The 18,306-nt window shown below is 39.3% G+C and overlaps 1 protein-coding gene across 4 annotated transcripts in view; it reads right to left on the bottom strand.

The window, feature by feature from the left end:
- The window catches only part of LOC134204189 (uncharacterized), a 378,242-nt gene that overhangs the window by 285,398 nt on the left and 74,538 nt on the right, over positions 1–18,306 (bottom strand). For 3 of the 4 annotated variants that reach the window (XM_062679018.1, XM_062679019.1, XM_062679016.1), the window contains exon 2: positions 17,564–17,581. The exons of the other annotated variant lie outside the window; for it this stretch is intronic. The gene's annotated coding sequence lies outside the window, so the exon portion shown is untranslated. The remainder of the gene's footprint in view (positions 1–17,563; positions 17,582–18,306) is intronic. 4 annotated transcript variants of the gene reach the window in all.

Here is an 18,306-nt window from a genome sequence, read left to right on the forward strand (position 1 = left end):
CAAGTTAGGATAAGTTCCAAACCCAATTCAGTATAATATGCTCGAGAGAGGTCAATCGAGATGTCACAGGATAACTTCATTTTTACGTTCCCCATTTAAAGTTGAAACAAAGTCACACCCCATCTTCTTGCCTTCTCCATCTTTTTCTTTGACCATGAAAAAACTCGAAATTTATTCTATTCGCTTCGTTTAGCGCTGTCTGTGGTTGGATAAATGAAAAAAAAACTCGGATTAATCCAACTCGCGGTGAATAGATGTTGTCGTTTAAAGAAAAAAGTAGAATCATGAAAAAATATGTGCGTTTAATCTAAATATCTGGCGTTGGCTATAACACTCAGCCATCTTGGCTTCTTTTCAGAATTTCTATTGGGAGTGATCTTACAGCTTTCCGACCCAACAAAGTCGGACGAAAAAGGCAAAAAAAGATAAGATTTCTACCCGCCACTAATGGCTCTTGCCCAACCGTCTACAGGAATTTCTACAATCCCGGATATGAATGCAAATTAAAGGAAATTTGTTACAGTCACAAGAGGATTTCCACTGTCAGTATTGTCGGCTTCGGGGAGATCTATGGCCGTGAAATTCGCTTCCTTTAAACCGCACTTTTCACAGATTACCCTCGAGGAAGTAACTGTGCGAGAGAAAAAAAAAGCATTCGTTTTCATCGTCACCCTGCCACCACCAGAGGCGTTCTGTTGAGCAATGGGAAGTGATGAACCCGGAATACCCAGCTCTCGACTGGCGCGCTGCGGCGAGGAAAAGTACAAATTGATGCATTTCATCACATTGTAATTTGTAACATTTCCGCTATGCCACTGTGCTGAATTCACTATCTGAGGATGAACGATGGGGGCTGGGAACAACTGGGAAACAACTGGTAACGGGCTACGGATAGGAATGAGCTGAATTACTGACTGTCTCTGCGGTGAACATCGCTTAACAAACTGTCAGAGAGCAATAGGAAAAGTTTTCCGTTTAACAAATGGCGATGGGAAATTGGTTCCCTGCCGCTATGGCAATTGAATAGGGTTGACGGCGATCTATAATTTAGACATCTGTATGGTATGGGAACTTTCGTAGTGTATCGGTAAGATGCGCGGATACAAAGCAAGATTATGCTGAGGTGGCTGGATTCGATCCAGCCAAGGATATTTTCAGGTTTAGAAACTTTTCGTATTCTTGGGTGTAAGAGTATTATCGTGCTAGCCTCCGGGTGCAAAAATGATCAACTTGACATAGAAATCTTGTAATTAAAAACTGTGAAAATATTTTAGGAACATTGATTTTTTAGGATTTTGTCGCAGTAGGGGACGTTGTGCCAGCAAAAGAGAAGAAGAAGATGGTATGGTTTTACTGGTGTTATGCTATGTTAAGTCGCTTGAAAACTGGTTACCCAGCTGCAATCCCAATTATTGAACATAATATTAGACTAATTAGTAAATAGAAATATTTTGTAATTATGTCACTTCCTTAGTGCAATGAACTTTTTTTCAACGACATTCGACCTAAAGGCCCCTCTCGGGAGCAATTCTACCCTCGTCCATTGCCAACAGGAAACCTTACAGTTGTATTATCAATTTATCATTGCCAGCCGATTCTCCCATTCATAACAGCATAGGCAGGGCACTGGCAAGTGATGAAATGGAATGAATGTCGGAGTCAATTTTCACGATAACAACAACTCATCACGATCGATCCCTCTTGTCCTCATGCTCATCCCATCCTATCTGGATTTGGGTATCTATGGTTTATTGGATATACTATTGACGATCGTATATTCGATGGGAAATCAACTTTAATTCACCCACCGCACACCAACAGGAACTCAATATAATTTCTACCCCAGTGAGACAGGAACGGCGGACGTGTGATGACAAAATCGACAGCATCCGAACGAATCAAGCGAACCGAACGGAGCTAAACAGATTGCTACGTGGTGCAAAATGGCGCAAATAGGCAGTCAGTAAACAGGATATCCACTGCAGACACAGGACAGATATGGCGGGAGAAGCTGGAAGTTATCGTTGGTAAGCGGGGTCAAAATCAATTACGAAATTATTTTTTCCCGTTTTGCACAAACTCGTCAAATTGATGCTGTACCGGGAAATACGAAATCGTAACAGCACCTGAATATGATGGGCTGTCACGTATTCAGCACTTCCCTCCAGATGCGTTCTGTCGGTATCTTTTATTGTCCCGAAATCCATTGTTTCGATTGTTTATTTTTTATTTTTTGCATTTCTATTTCACAAAAATATGTAATCTCGTTTGATTGGTTTAGTGTGCTGAACCCACGCAATATTTATTATATCTAGAGGTTCACTTCGTTCTTCAATTTCGAAATCATGTTCGACTTCTATCATTTTAGGTCGCTTAAAATGGGATATAATTCATAACTATCTATGTAAAACGGTCTGTGTTCGTATTCGCAGAACTCTAAAACGACTTGATCTATTTTCTTCATGCCCTCAGCAGTCATAGCTTCCAACGGGTTGAGTAAATCATGAAAAACTAAAAGAAGGATTTGTATGGAAATTTCGCATGGGCACTTCACAACGCGCATTTTTTCCTTTTATGCAGGACAACAGCTGGTGGGCCAACTAGTAGTTTGAAATAAAAATCCAGCATGTAGTGTAAATCGCCAAAAGTAAGCTAAAAATGTTGCGTTTGTAGGAGACATCTCGTTTTTCAATGATGAAGAAGGAAAACTATTTGGCTGTCAAACATTGAATGTTTTTCATAAGATGTATTCAAGCAAATCAATCTGTTGATATTTCATATTTTCATACTTTGTCATTCTATAATTCATCCAAGTCATTACATCTTCTATCATTCTATCAATCACCATTCTACCGTTTATCATTTTTTTCCTCCCTTTTACCCCCTTATTCTGCCATCAATTATGCCAGCTTTTATGTTTCTCCACTATCTTAAAGATTTGAAGTCTTAGAAAGTTCGAGCACCCCTGTCCATTTGAACCTTAAGTAAAACTTTACGAATAAATTAACCTAATTTCCGCTCGTTTAACTGCAATAACGTCGACATAAATTTGCCAACCCATTTACATCTCTGCTCGAAACGGCAGCACCGGAAGCCAACCATCTTAGTACGCAACTTCGTTAGATGCCTCACCTGGTTCATATAGTGCAGCACTTATTGTGAAATGATTCCTCTAGCTTTATCGTGCGCTCACGTCAAGAATTACAGCGGCATCCAACCGGCTGGAGCAGGAGACGCTTTCATCTGTCAACCTTAGCAGCACTCGTGGCAGCCACGACCAACAACACCAACAAAGAACATTACGTATGACTGCCATCACTGTATCCTACCGGATCCATGAAGTAGCAGCAAAGCAACACCAAGAAAGCTTTCAGAACTCTTTCAGTTTTCCACCGCTTTTCAAGTTGATAAGTGTATGCTGTATGTAAATTATGGAACATACACACAGCGCAGCATTATATCAGACAGTTCAAGTAGAACGCTTTTTGACTTTGACTAGATAAAAATGCATAACTAAGCGGGTGGTGGTAGGTTTCATGTATCACGCCACCATGACACGGCTTTTGACCATCCAAGCTTAGTCATCGTCTTGATTACTTTTCAACGGAAAATCCAACAAGTGTAAGTAGATTCATTGTTGATCTCAGCTCTTCGAATGATGTTGTCTCAGAAAATGTTGTTTTCAAGAGCATCTTCTCCAATAAAAATCAAACAGCCCCCACCCCTTATTTTGCTACGTAATATATGAACAGGTCCAAATGTGTTTGCATAAAGCTATCTATACGCAAGCATAAAAATTGTTGAAGATAGTGATAAATCCATCTTAATGGTGTTTATGAAATGAAGAGAAATTGCGAAACCAAGTAGCTGCGATGACATTTCTGAGCTTCTATCATGAAGAAAAAGTATCGTCAGGTGGAGGAGGTAACCATGAATGTAGAAGATTAATGTGTGGTACGTGTTCTTGTTCGCTCATAAACGGTATATTAGACATCGGTTTACCGATATAATGAAGAGGGTTGGAAAAAATATCAGACGTTGGGCTTGATTCATGTACCTATTCGAGACACGCATGTTCCAGGTTTACACGCACTCTTCCTCCTTCGTGGGGGCGAGGGCTAGTGATGTACTATTACGGCAAATAATATGTAGGTGAAAACCAAGAAAAAGTTATGTGTCGTCAATTTTCCTACGAAACACCTGGTATGGTAAATCAAGTTCATATGAGTAGTTTCATGTAGGGGAAGCAGGGATGATGCCTCTCTCGATGCATTAAGGAAGATAATGAAAACAATCTTTTAGCAAAGATCCAATATAGCACTTGATTTACATTTGTTGCATTAATCAATGCAAATATTCATCACAGTATTTTTTTATACTTAATTTAATAATAAAAAACGATATTTTTCAATAACTCTAAAAGATCGCACAGTGGCTAAAATCGTGTTTAAGCGCTTTATTCAATAAAAATGGTGTCTTCGAGACACTTTATCAGTAAGTTAATGCGCTTCTTTGAAGGTATTCAGCTTACTGATCAATCCCCCTAGAAGTGAGATAAAAAAATATTTTTTCCACTTCACAACATATAAGGTATGATTTTTCATAAAAGATGTAGCAAAAGTTCTCCTGATAAATGTTATCAAAGACACCAAGTTCGTAATTCTGTTCCTTTTGGATATTTTTTACGTTTTATGCTTTACGTTTTATGTTTTTACGTTTTTTACGTTATCATATCTTTTTCATTTTCATTTCTACATTTTTTGCATGTTCAAAATACGCCATTTGGTGGCTAGTGCGACGTAAAAACTTGAAAAATAAAAAAGTTAGAACAATTTTTTTGTATTTTTTAGTCATATTTGATTTAACTGCAACTTGACAACGGGCAAATTGTGACAGTCAATCGCATACGCATAACAAAGTACAAGTAATGGACTTTAAAATAATACCTGATCTGTAGAGTTGTAAGCGAATGTAAGGACTGTTTCTTCAAAAAACATTTCCTACTATGCAAAGCAAAACCAATCTCCCATCACAAGGAGTTAATGAACCAGCGCACCATGCGTCTCCATATTCATGTATGCTTATATGTACGTAGAACATGTTCGAAGCTTTATGACTCAAATTCCAAACATGACTCATATTTCGAACACTCGCGTTTAAATGATCATTTTGACTTTATTCGTGTGATTTTCTATATAGGACCTTGAATTCGTTTGTAATCTTGATCCTCAGTGCGGAAAAACCGATGAAAATTTTAGTTTTTGAGGGCGCTAAAATGGCAGTGTTCGGAATATGAGTCATGATCGGGATTTGAGTCAAAACGACATACCTTGCATGTTGTAAATTGTAAATGTTGTAAATCAAACCTGCATAACCGTCTTTTCGCCATGTTAGGGGCGGCCCAAAACAGCGTCTGACCCGTAATGGGCGGCGAGACGAGAAATGCGGTGTCACGTCAGCTATTCCTAAGATGGCATCCCATTCCGTGGCTACGTATCGCAACCCTGGTAAGGCGACATACCGAAAAACCAACAATCAACCCCGAAAAATGTAATCAAAAATACAGCATCGGTAATGGACACAATAATGCTATTCAACATGGCTCTGGAAGGTGCAATTCGATGATCTGGTGTGCAAAGAAACGGAACCATCATCAAAAAGTCCTTGGTTTTGCGGATGATATCGACATCATTGGTGTAGATCAAAGAGCAGTGCATTATGATCCAGGATACAGTTTTATACGGAAAAATGCATTTTACGTCAAAAAAAAGCTTGTCTATCGGGAGCGTCATTGATGAGCAGATGGATTGCATAAGGCGGGTTCCCATCATAGCCGCTTGCAGTTCCAATCGAGGGATTGACAGTGACTTAAGTGGCGACACTTTAGTTTTGGAAGCTATTAACGTGCATCGTCGCCCTCCGATACAATCTAATACGACATAGGCGGCACAGGCATAGGCGGACACTAATCAGCATTTGGTTATTTAGACATGATACGTCGAATGTGAATATGTCATTTACTGGATCCCATACCAATCCCAATACTCGATCGGCCGTCATATGCTTGTCGCAGTTGATTGGCTTTCCAGACGAAACACCTGTTTCTCCGATTGCATGTAGAACCTCCGGTGAATTCGATTTGAACTTCTTTACTTCGAACCCAGCGGCTGCATGTATAGTTTTGACTTGATCTACGAGCTGAATTGCTTCCTTCACCGTATCTGTGCTATCAAGAAAATCATCCACATAGTGGTTTTCAATGATAGCTTTGGCAGCTCGTGGGTAGGCCGCGGCATGTTCTTCAGCATTTCTGTTTTTAATAAACTGTGCCGAACAGGGTGAACGAGTTCAGTGCGTGTTGGCTCTTGTTTCGGACAGCAGAACGATCGCGCGATTTGCCGAAATTTTGTGTTTTGCCTTGCGCGGCCGGTAATGAAGTTAATTAGTTCAGTGCGTGTTGGCTCTTGTTTCGGACGGCCGAACGATCGCGCGATTTGTCGAAATTTTGTGTTTTGCATTGCGCGGTCGGGAATAAAGTTAATTAGTTCAGTGTGTGTTGGCTCTTGGTTCAGCGTCAGAATTTTTGAGCAGAGGTAAGGTTTTGATATACTGTAATTTTATTTGAATACGCACACACCCACACCAAAGCACACACACACACATTCACTACACATATAAACCCACATACACACTCATATACACACATAAACAAACTTATATACATCATACATAAATACGCACACGATTTTTTTATATATTAGGTATCTATATTATTGGAAGCGTTTGGTACGGGAGGTCCACGCTTTCTTCCTTTCTCCTCGATTCCAAGCTATTAAGTGACTTTAGGTATTCCTGAAGTCGCTCAATATCTAGGAGTCATCTCTGCGGTACATACTGCGTAGTTGGCCTGGCCATATGAAAAGAAAAATGACGGAATTCAGAAACCGTCATTTTCCAGGATGCTTTCAAGTATTGGCTACGCAAGTATGAGATTAGATTAGATTAGATTAGAAAAATGCATTTTACGTCAAAAAAATATTTAAAAAAAAAAGCTGTCTTCAGAGAAGATTTGCTACGCATTGCAGCAGATTGAAGATTGTCGCTAAGGTCAAGCAACCGGTCACCTAGAAGAAGAAGCGGTTGAAAATAGCTCAGCTTCAGTCAAGCATCGTAGAAACAGAAAAGCAACAACAACTATTGCATCAAGAACTTCAGAATGGAATACAAGATAGACATACCCTTCATCAGCAACAAATCGAAAAATAAAAGGTACCACAACCGCAACAAGAACAATATCAACAACAAGGCAGAGTTCAATAAGAGCAACAGCCTGCACAACAACACCCGCAGTAGATACTAGAAGCACATCAACCACTGCCACAGCAACAACTACAGCAAAACCATCTATGTGGTCCGTAACAGGAACAAAGTCTACACCTACTTCTCAACCAAATGCAGTTGCAGCAACAGTTGGAACACCAGCTTCAACGGATGCAGGGAACCAATATTCGAGCAACGCCTAACAATATACCCTTTGTCATCAACAGAGTGTGTTACTGCCAAACGCACTTCGCAACAAGCCTTTCTCGAATATTTCTATAAAAGCAGAAACTACAATAGCATAAAACCAGAATTTGCTGTACAGATAATGAAAAATAACGATATGAAAAGTTAGCAACAAAATTGTCTTCTTTTTTGTTTCTGACAAAAAAAATCGGATCTTTGTCATTATTATCTTAGACAAAAACAAAGCTTTTTCTTTGGTTCTCCTTTGTCGGTTGTTTCACAAGCGCATCCAACAAAAATTGATTCCCTGAACGGGAGCAATACAGATCACAACAACTGGAAATGCCAGTACAACAGCAACAAAATATAATGATGGAACCTCCGCGAAAAAGACGTGCGAGAAAACGACGTGCCGAACTCTACGTTTGGAGCTATTTCAGGATACTGGGGTCCTTCCAGTAGTAACATTTTGGTTTTATAACAGTCTTGAAGAGTAAATGATGGTCTTCAATAACGTTATAAAACTTACAATGTTACTAGGGTTATAATCGATGAGACTCGGGAATAGCTGAACGGTCACAGGAGTTCGAACAACAGAACGTCCGAGAACACAGGCAACACACCCAGAAATACAATTCAACAGCAACACGGTTATAGATTTCAGCAGTCGGTGCACAAATGGCCTTTTAAATATTCAGGAGAGGTCAACATTTTAAGACTGGGCGAATTTCTGAATCAAGAGAATACGTACGCAGTAACCGAAGGAATGGACGAATACACATTACTTCATCCAATCGAACACTTGCTAAAAGTATGGGCACTTCAATGGTACACTGACTCGTACCTGGACCGCACTAGTTGGGACATCTTCAAAGCGGAAATTAAACAAGAGTTCCTACCTCCAAACTAAGTATTTTGGTGGCTGGCAGAGAACGTGGCAGTCCAAACGGTGTTAATCCTGAGGTGGAAATGGATGGGATGCGATTTGAAGTTGTCAACGAATTTATATACACTCCCGGTCAAAAGTTTGGGTTCACCCTCGAAAAATATAGACAAAAGTTTTGACGTAGGACTTACGTCTCTCTTAACTATACCGGGTGTCATTTCAAAATATTCAAATCGACCGCGTTACGCTGTGTTGAAAGATTTTAAACGTTAATAGCGTTCGTCTCAGTGGACGATTTTCTGCGGTAAGCCCCTCAATCGACAGATTTCAAGTATGCCTTTCATGTCCATGCTTGATAAGACCCGAAAAACTTGTTTCAATAGGCATGAAACTGTTTTCAATGAAAAACATTGAGATCAAGGGAACCTATAAATATGGGTACCGCATAATTCTTGCATCATTCCATTACCACGTTCTGATTGGTGCAGACACCAGCGAATGAGCAGCCACTGGGTCTGCCGAGAAGCCATAAAATAGCGCAACGCGATTTTTTCCTTTCATTCTGACCGGGACAAGCGAAGCAACCGCATCATCGATTGAACAGCACTCACCCATTTTAGCAGGGAACGAAGTCTGAACCGACCGCTTTTTCGGCTCGACACCATCGAAGCCACTTTCATCAGCCGAAACCTAGCCAGTACAGCAGCAGTCCACCCTACAGACCCGACAAAGCAGCAATGCTGAGCAGATACCGGCAGCAGCAGCAGAGTCGAGCCGAGACCGGCCGGCATCGGTGATGAGCCGAGACAGGCTGAAGAAAAGCCACATGATGCAGCATGTATGTCCAAAAAACAAACGGTTCTTCAGAGAGCCAATAATAGAGATCAATATCAAAGCTTTCAATACCCTTCGGGATAGAAATTGCAGGGTTGTTACGGAGATCCTGAAATATTTTCCGCGCCAAATCCGCGCCGACTAAAATCAAATCCACGCCATTTCCGCGCGACATGAAAATCCATTCCGCGCCAAATCCGCGCGACCCAAAACAAAATTCTAAGCAAATACACGTTAAATATCAATGTTAAATATTACGCTAAATATTACCACAATTTAGTGAACGTCTTTTTTCGAGTTCGTTTTTATAATATTACTGATTTTAAGTATATGTTTTAACTTCAACGTTACACATGTTTGTACAAAATTGAAAATAGGATTAAGGAAAAAGCAGTTGATATAACAACTCATCTAGATGGTCCTTCTTGGAATTTCTGAAGAAGTCGCTCCAAAATTGTCTGCGGGTGTTTCTCCGAGAACATCTGTGGAAATTTCTCCATTCTTGCAAAAGGTTCCTCGGAAATTTATGCGGAATTTCATTTTTTCATAAATTTTTGTGACTTCCTCAAAAACAACATGCAGGAAATTTTCGGAAACTGTATGTGGACACCCCTAATAAATTCCTACAGAAATCGCTTGGGAAATTCTAAAAGAAATTGGTTGGTGACTTCCTGCTGAAAAACTTCCAAAAAATCTGTTGTTAAATTTTTCACAGAAATTCTTGTGATCATAGCTAAATAAACTTCGAAGGAAATCGCAACGTGAATTCTTGCAGGAATTTCTCGGGAATCTCTGCAAAAACTCTTCCGGGAAAACATTTTCAAAAATTTTCAACAATTTTTTTTCAAAATCAACATCATAAGCAATTTCTGCGGAAGCACTTAAAAGACGGGTGTTCATGTCCTTCAACAGACATGTTTTGAATGCGCCATGCTTCAAAATGGTTTAAAAATGACAACAAGTGACGCCCCTCTCCTCATAACATTTGTTTAATCAATGCTCAAGAGTGTAACTATGGAATTCAAACAGGGTTTGTTAATATCCGAAAATTGATGTTAACTACAAACGTTAATTTTGTTCTCGAAAACATTTGCTAACGAGAATAAAGCCCATCTAGATAGACATAAAACTAATTTTCAAATAAACGTCCTTAGATATAGAATTTCATTTGCTTAAATACTCCTAAAACTAAATCCGCACAAAGTCCTAAAATCGTTATGTAAATCCGTGCCGAATCCGCGAAAATCGCGAATTCCGCTTATTCCAATATTCTAGAGATAAAATTTTATGCGTGATTTTCATAAATAGCGTTAAAACTAACAGTGGATAGTTCAATCAAAGGTAATTGCCTATTTCCGGGGATTAAACCACCCGACTTGGACGTTAATTTACAATGTTATGAAAACTCATATGTGAATATGTACGTTATGTGGAAGATATTGATTTGAAAAATGTATTGGAGGTAACCACTTTCCCTTCGATGGGACTCGAACCCATGACCCTACAGTACGCTAGACTTCTAAATACTCACGATCCTCTAATGTGGACGTGTACAATACACATGTGGAAGTATTGGCTTGATAAATGGATTGCGAGTGATTTGACTATGCGTCCAATTTGGGAATCTCGAGCTCGTTCAGTAGCCGCTAGGTTGCGAAGGCCGACGGAGGTCCTTCGTAGCTTAGTTGGTTAAAGCACCAGTCTAGCGTACTGTAGGGTCATGGGTTCGAGTCCCATCGAAGGGAAAGTGGTTACCTCCAATACATTTTTCAAATCAATATCTTCCACATAACGTACATATTCACATATGAGTTTTCATAACAGTGGATAATTTTTCTGACCTAACCGCAAAGTGGACGAAGGACTTCACTTGACCATGCTTTTAAAGATTCATAAGATGTCCAAATCTTTCACATAATCTTATTTGGATAAAAAACCACCTATAACAGCTCAAACATTAATAAACTATCAATCGATTTTTCATCAAATGTTGGATTTTCTGGCATTGATAAAAAAATATGTAGAAAAACATTGTTTGATACTGACCGCACACAAAGCGAACGTGACTGAATGATCGTCCCATGTTACCAATTCTAAATATTACGTATGCATGTATGTATGTAGTTAGCCACCATCCTGGCTGGAGTCTTGCTCTGCATGCGGTTCCACTTAACAGTAAAGTCAAATTTCAATATCATTTTGAATTCAACATAATGCTGTATGAAGGGCCAAAAATGGGGGTGGTGGACCTGTAAGCAGAGACACTTACACGAAACCCACGGGAAAATGAGAATCTCCTTCCAGCAGAATGATCCAACAAAAAGAATAATGAAATTTGCAATACTTATCAAGCTTTCCACGGGATGGTTTGTTTGAAGAAGGGCGCGTCAACTGGTTGACAACTGTTGGAGATAAAAGTAATAGACGCTAATATCGACTAATACTTTCCTTATCGAAATTAATTTATTGGCTTTTTTCGGTGATAATTATACTACTCAAAGCGAAAGGGAGTAGATGAAAGTAATGAAGATACAGATTCGATTGACACCGCAAGCGAGCGGCAAGTGTGAAATGAATAGAAACTGAAGATTAGCAGAGGGCCATATGAGAGAACAAGCATTGTTGAAATCGCTGTTATTCTGCCTAACGTCCACCCAGGAACGGCTTGGATAGTGACGTGGTGATCACTGTACCAAGACAGGCAAAATAACAGCGATTTCAACCTGCTAAAGTGCTGTTCGGCAAGCGTAAACAGTTCTATTGATTCGTGGCATATTTTCAGAGATTCATACAAGAGCGCGCTAAATCTCTTCACGCATAACTCTCGCAAGCTCATACTTCGCCCAAATTGAATCTTATTCGAACTGTATTTCATCAATTTTTTCGCCAATTGGATTCTATAATTAGGAAAGCTTTGATCACCGCGTGACTTTATCGAAATTAATTTATTGGCAATCGAATCTGTATCTTCATTACTTTCATCTACTCCCTTTCGCTTTGAGTAGTATAATTATCACCGAAAAAAGCCAATAAATTAATTTCGATAAAGTCACGCGGTGATCAAAGATTTCCTAATTATAATACTTTCCTTCCTTGACTCCGATTGGCTATCACTACATTGTCTAGTTGTAACGTCATTGATGCCCTGATGCACCCTCCCAACCCCATATCATATATTTACAGTCAAATCAGTAATATAGTAAGGAATATTTAGGTATGTGTAGAAAATATATGAAATAGTTATCCGGCAGATAATCCAGGAAAGCTACTGTGCACCAATTCTTTGCTCTGAAACATCAATATTATAGTAATTTTAGGTTATAAATAACTACTTCCTGTAAGCACAACGTCAACACCGCATGACACCGCATGTTTCAGTTAAAGAATACCGCTATTACTGGACCGCGGGCAGGTGTAGGAAATATTATTTCTGGCGACATTAGCAGTCGTTGATACACTGAAAAAAATATTATAGATATAGGGGAAATGTTCCGATCTCCTTCTCACTGTACATATATCCATCTCATCGCTAAACAAAGAAATACGGCACCAAATTCGTCACTTATTTTTATTACCAATTCTAAATATTATCACCCAAAATCCCTTGTCCAGGTGTTTCCTTCCTTCTACTACTAACAATGTTGTCTCAGAAAAGAACACGTATACTTCCCACCTGAACTGCAGTTCTAAGCTCGCTTGCCCGGCTTATTGGCCTGTATCAAGCGAAAAGTCCCGTTAGGAAATAGACGCCAGCAGCGAGCAACAAGCGTAAAAAAGAAGAAGCCCTTCTCGAACGCGTTGATGATGATGATGCTTTGGCTGACAAAGAAGCGGGATACAAGACGCTAGCTGATTGGCCCACCAATTGGGAAGCAGAGAAGATTCAAAATTAAGTAGTATAAAAGAAAAGTGCATTCGCTCGCAGAGCATTCAGTCTTTTTTATACCATCACTAGAAATTCGCGGTTATTTGAAAAGATCGTTTTCTTACTTTTTGCACTTAGTTTTGAGTTAAAAATAATGTTCTCCTTCAGTCGCTATCGCACGGATTAGAAGGTCCTTCAGTGGAAGGGCTGAGATACAGTCTACATACCCTGCTGAGCCAACTTGAGGTTTATTTCAGGCAGTCCTTCAGTGGGAAGGTTGCTACTGTCGAGGCTAATATTTCGTGACCGGAATTTCCTGAATTTTTTTTTGATGATTTTTGTTCGAGGTAGATTTGATTTCTGTGTCGGTTTGATGAGAAGATTTCGCCAAGGAATGGTATGCAACGCCGATTATTTATCCAAAATAGTTGATGTGTGAAATTTGGACATGTTATGTATCTTAAAGTCATGGTCAAGTCAAGTCCTACGTCCACTTAGCGGTTACGTCACAGACATTACCCACTGTTCGGTTTTTGCTCGTATTTTCGCCGTCTTACATCCGATTCCGGGTATTGTTAGCTCGATACAAAGATTATGAGTAGATCTTGCATTGTAGGTATTTTAAACTAAAAATTTTCAATTTTTCATGTCCTAAAATATTACATTAAAATATTGTTTTTTCTTATATTTATGTTGTGAAAATATGTTGATTTTTATCAAAATTGAGCCCACGAAATTTTGAAATAAAATGTGAAATGGAACCTAATTTTAATTTTCTTTGAGGGACATTGATGATTTTTTGGCGGAAAAATTTTGTTTCATTTTAGTGCATTAAAAGCCCAATGAGGAGAGTGAACCCAAATTATGGCCGGTTCACCATATAGTGGGTGAACCCAAACTTTTGGCCGATGCATACTATGCACTTGAGTAAACATTTTGATTTTTTTTAAATAAAACAAAATTTTTCCGCCGAAAAATCATCAATGCCCCTCAAAGATGATTAAAATTGGGTTCCATTTCACTTTTTATTTCGAAATTTCGTGGGCTCAATTTTGAGAAAAATCAACATATTTTTACAACATAAATATAAGAAAAAATGGTATCTTAATGTAATATATTAGTACAGCGGTTCTTAACGTGGGGTACATGTACCCCCGCGGCCCTAAGGTATATAAGGTATTACAATTCCAATCAAAACTCATTGATAAAGTTTTGATAATTGCATACTTTCTATTTCAAAAATTTATTTTGTACATAATATGCAATGCAATCAATAAATCGCAATTAAATCCTGCCTTCCACAACCAGGACAATGTAAGAAGGTCTGCGGAATAATAGATCAAACGAACAAAACGTCGAATGAACAAAATGATTTTTTTTTCACTAAAGCTCGGTTGCTTCGTTGCAAGAGGATTAGAAGCATCCTTCTACGCCTCTCGGAAGCCTTTTTCCAAGCAGCTCGAACACCTCCTTACAAGAGGCTCGGCAGACTCGTGGGCACTTCAGAAGCCTTTCAAGAGGCTCTGAAGCCTCCTTTTGTAGAGGCTCGGAAGCCTCCTTTCAAGATCCTTTCTAGAGGCTCGAAAGCTTCTTTTCAAGAAGCTCAAAAGTCTCTCTCCAAGAGGCCCGAAGCCTCTTTTCAAGAGGCTTGGATAGCTTCTTCCAAGAGGCTCGGAAGCCTCCTTTCAAGAGGCTCGGAAGACTCCTTTCAAGAGGCTCGGAAGCCCCATTTCAAGAGGCTCGGAAGCCTTCTTTCAAGAGGCTCGGAAAGTCTCCTTTCAACAAGCGCAAAAGCCTTCTTTTCTAGAGGCTCGGAAGCCTCATTTCAAGAGACTCGGAAGCCTGCTTTCAAGAGGCTCGGAAAGCCTCCTTTCAAGAAGCTGAAAAGCCTTTTTTTCTAAACGCTCAAAAGCCTCCTTTCAAAATCCTTTCAAGAAGCTCGGAAGCCTTCTTTCAAGAGTCTCGGAAGCCTTCTTTTAAGAGGCTCGGAAGCCTCTTTTCAAGAGGTTAGGTTGCCTCCTTTCAAGAGGCTCGTAAGCCTACTTTCAAGAGGCTCGGAAGTCTACTTTCAAGTGGTTCGGCAGCCTCCTTTCAAGAGGCTTTCTTCTTGGAGAGGCTTGGAAGCATACTATCAAGAGACTCAGAAGCGTCCTTTCAAGATGCAAAGGAAGCTTCCTTTTAAGTGGCTTGAAAACCGCCTTCAAGAGGCTCGAAAGCCTATCTACAAGAGGCTCAGAAGCCTCTAATAAAAAGGCGCGGAAGCTTACTTTAAAGGGATTCAAAAGATGAAAGGAGCTTCCCTTCAAATGCTCGGAAGTATGTTTTCAAGAGGATTGGAAACCTACTTTCGGGAGGGGTCACTCAATTAATGCAAAAGTTCGAAGGGGTACCTCTCAAGGAAAAGGTTGAGAACCACTGTATTAGACCATAGAAAATTTAAAAGTGTTAGTTTAAAATACCTACGGTGCAAGATCTACTCGTATTCTTTGTATCGAGCTAACACAACCCGAAATCGGATGTAAGACGGCGAAAATACGACTAAAAACTTTTGCCTATATTTTTCGAGGGTGAACACAAACTTTTTGCCGGGAGTGTATCTTAGAACACTCGTTACATGTGATAATGACGTTGGCCGCGAAATGAAAAGACGTGTTGTGGCTATAGTCTCACATGCCTACAGACACGAACAAACCTAGTCGCCCTGTACGACCATGAAGCATGGACGATAAAAGATGCAGACTATTCTCAGAGTGTTTGCGCGGAAAATACTGCGCAAGTACTTACTTGACATATGTATGTTACAAATTATCAACAGGGATCAACTGCTTCATAAATGAATATACGGAAAGCACATTACATTACGGTGCTTATCTACAGTAAATTTAGACAGCGTCTACCATGCAAAGAAAACAACGTAATACATCCTCCCAATTTACTTGAATTATTTTGACACATTTCATGTTACAAAAGACTTTAAGCCTATATGGAACACATAAAAATGAAAAATAACGAAAAGGTACTACAATTAATCAAGCTTTATCCTAAAACATGGGTGTAAGCTTTCTCTGTGATTTATATCGGAACATCAGACGAGAAGCACACCACTAACGTACGCCATCGTCATCCACCACCCCCAAGCATATTAGAATTTAAAGTGGTGTACAGTTCGCTTTGCATGGCTCGAACACCATAGTCATCAAGTGAAGTCATTGGTCTGGATTTTATTGCTCAACTCTATATTTTAATTACCACGTACTTTTTCCATTTTTCGTACCGACAAACAATCCTGCGCTCGCATCGCAATGGCAGCGGAGGGAGCGCATATTTATGCCGGAGAATATATCTTTTTGTTTTTCAGCACGCAAAGCTATTGCTTGGTACCTAATAACTGCTCGCGCCATAACTGCATAAATATCAAAATAATAGTGTGAAAGTATCGTCACGCAGCCACTGTTCCCCTTTTTTTCTTCATGAAGCTTAAATGGTCGCGTACTGGATTTCATTACAGCGACCAAGGGAATCCGACGAGAAAATGTTTGCTCCACTTAATGCGGCAGCCAAGTAAATACACTACAAAAAGATGAAAATATTTAATGAAAACAAAAAAGTAATCGCCAAATAAAAATTTTCAACTGATTAAAATAATAATGTGATTTATACGATCTATTCCATAAATCAAGCTCCATGTAAAAAGACCATTTTGAAAATGGGTAAACTCCCATTTCTTTACAAACACAAATTCCCTTTAACTCATTTTAACACGTTTGCATATAGCAATACGATTCTGTGGAATCAAAAACCTTGCTTTGAAATAATCCACTATATAGCCTTTCTTACAAGAACGAACAAGGCAAACATGAATTATTAAAAGAGAATTTTTGGCCGAGAAATTCGAAATTCCAGAATGGAAATATGTGTAGCAACAATCGTTTTTCTTTTAGGATAACAAACTTCTTTATTGCAGGACTAGAGCATTTTGAACCTTTGTTATTCTGCCTGCTCCACGCTATGGGCGCGTTTATCACCACCCTCTACCCGCCACGAACGGAAAGGTTGGGTGCAAAACGAAGCGTGTGGCAGCATGGCACTTTTCCACCTCAGCAAAACTGTTTTGTTTTCAACGAACGCCGCCGCGTCGGAGGCAGAGGAAATGCTAAACAAAGACGCACGCCCGCACACAGAAGGGAAACCGGAAACGGAAAGAAAAACTATCTTTTTGGAATGGAAAAAATTCTGCTTGCTGTTGCATGTGATGGCTTTTATCGTCATCATCTTCATCATGAATGGTTTGAAGCCGGAGAGCGGAAGAAAAACAAACCTCTGTGTTTTGTGGTGATAAGGGTACGGGCCGTCGTATGGCACAGCCATAAAATGCTATCAGTCCGATAAACGTTGGCCACATTCTGATATATGAGTCATAAAAAGATGGAATCTAAAATGGTTCGGTATGGTCCACTAGATTGCTCTCTTACCGACTGATATTCCGAAAACTGAAAAAAGAGCAGAAATGAAGACATTATTGGGATGATGAAAAAGTTGAAAAATGTTGTGTAATATGAAGATCGGAAGTAAGTATACAAAGAAGTTCCAGTCAATGCTATTTCTAAATGGATTTTGTTATTTCGGTTACATTTCGATGAAGCTTTGATATTTGGCATAATGTATCGTTATCGTTAACCACAAACAAATCTAAAACTATTTCAAAGTAGATTAATATATTCAGATGTGAAATCTTTAAATTAAGAGCGATAATATTGGCATTCAAATATGACATAATGTGAGCTACCTATGTGATTTGTGACACTTATTTTTGGCTTAAATTTATTCGAGAAATTTCCCAAATCTCCCAATACTAATAAGTTTTGGCATCACTTTCACAGCACACTGCTTTTATAGACGTTCTTCAGCATCCATTTTCGTTATATGATAGCTTCATTTTTCAGTGGAACAAATTGACTCAAGTTCGGATTGTTTGATCATAGGAAACATAATACAATTACGTCTAATCTTTTCCGCATGATTGAATATTGGTTTCTCTTTGGAGTTTGGATTTCTTCTGGTTCTTTATGAAGCGAGAGCTCTAGCGAAACGAGCCTTTGTGATGAGAGTAAAAGTTTACAGTCCTAATAAAAGGACGCAATCATCTCACATCCCGCAAACACAGGAGGAACGGCGCGGCAATTGATGCCGTCTCTCGTTGATGAAATTGTTTGCA

The sequence above is a fragment of the Armigeres subalbatus genome, unplaced genomic scaffold, assembly GCF_024139115.2.
Source record: "Armigeres subalbatus isolate Guangzhou_Male unplaced genomic scaffold, GZ_Asu_2 Contig435, whole genome shotgun sequence".
NCBI lineage: Eukaryota > Metazoa > Arthropoda > Insecta > Diptera > Culicidae > Armigeres > Armigeres subalbatus.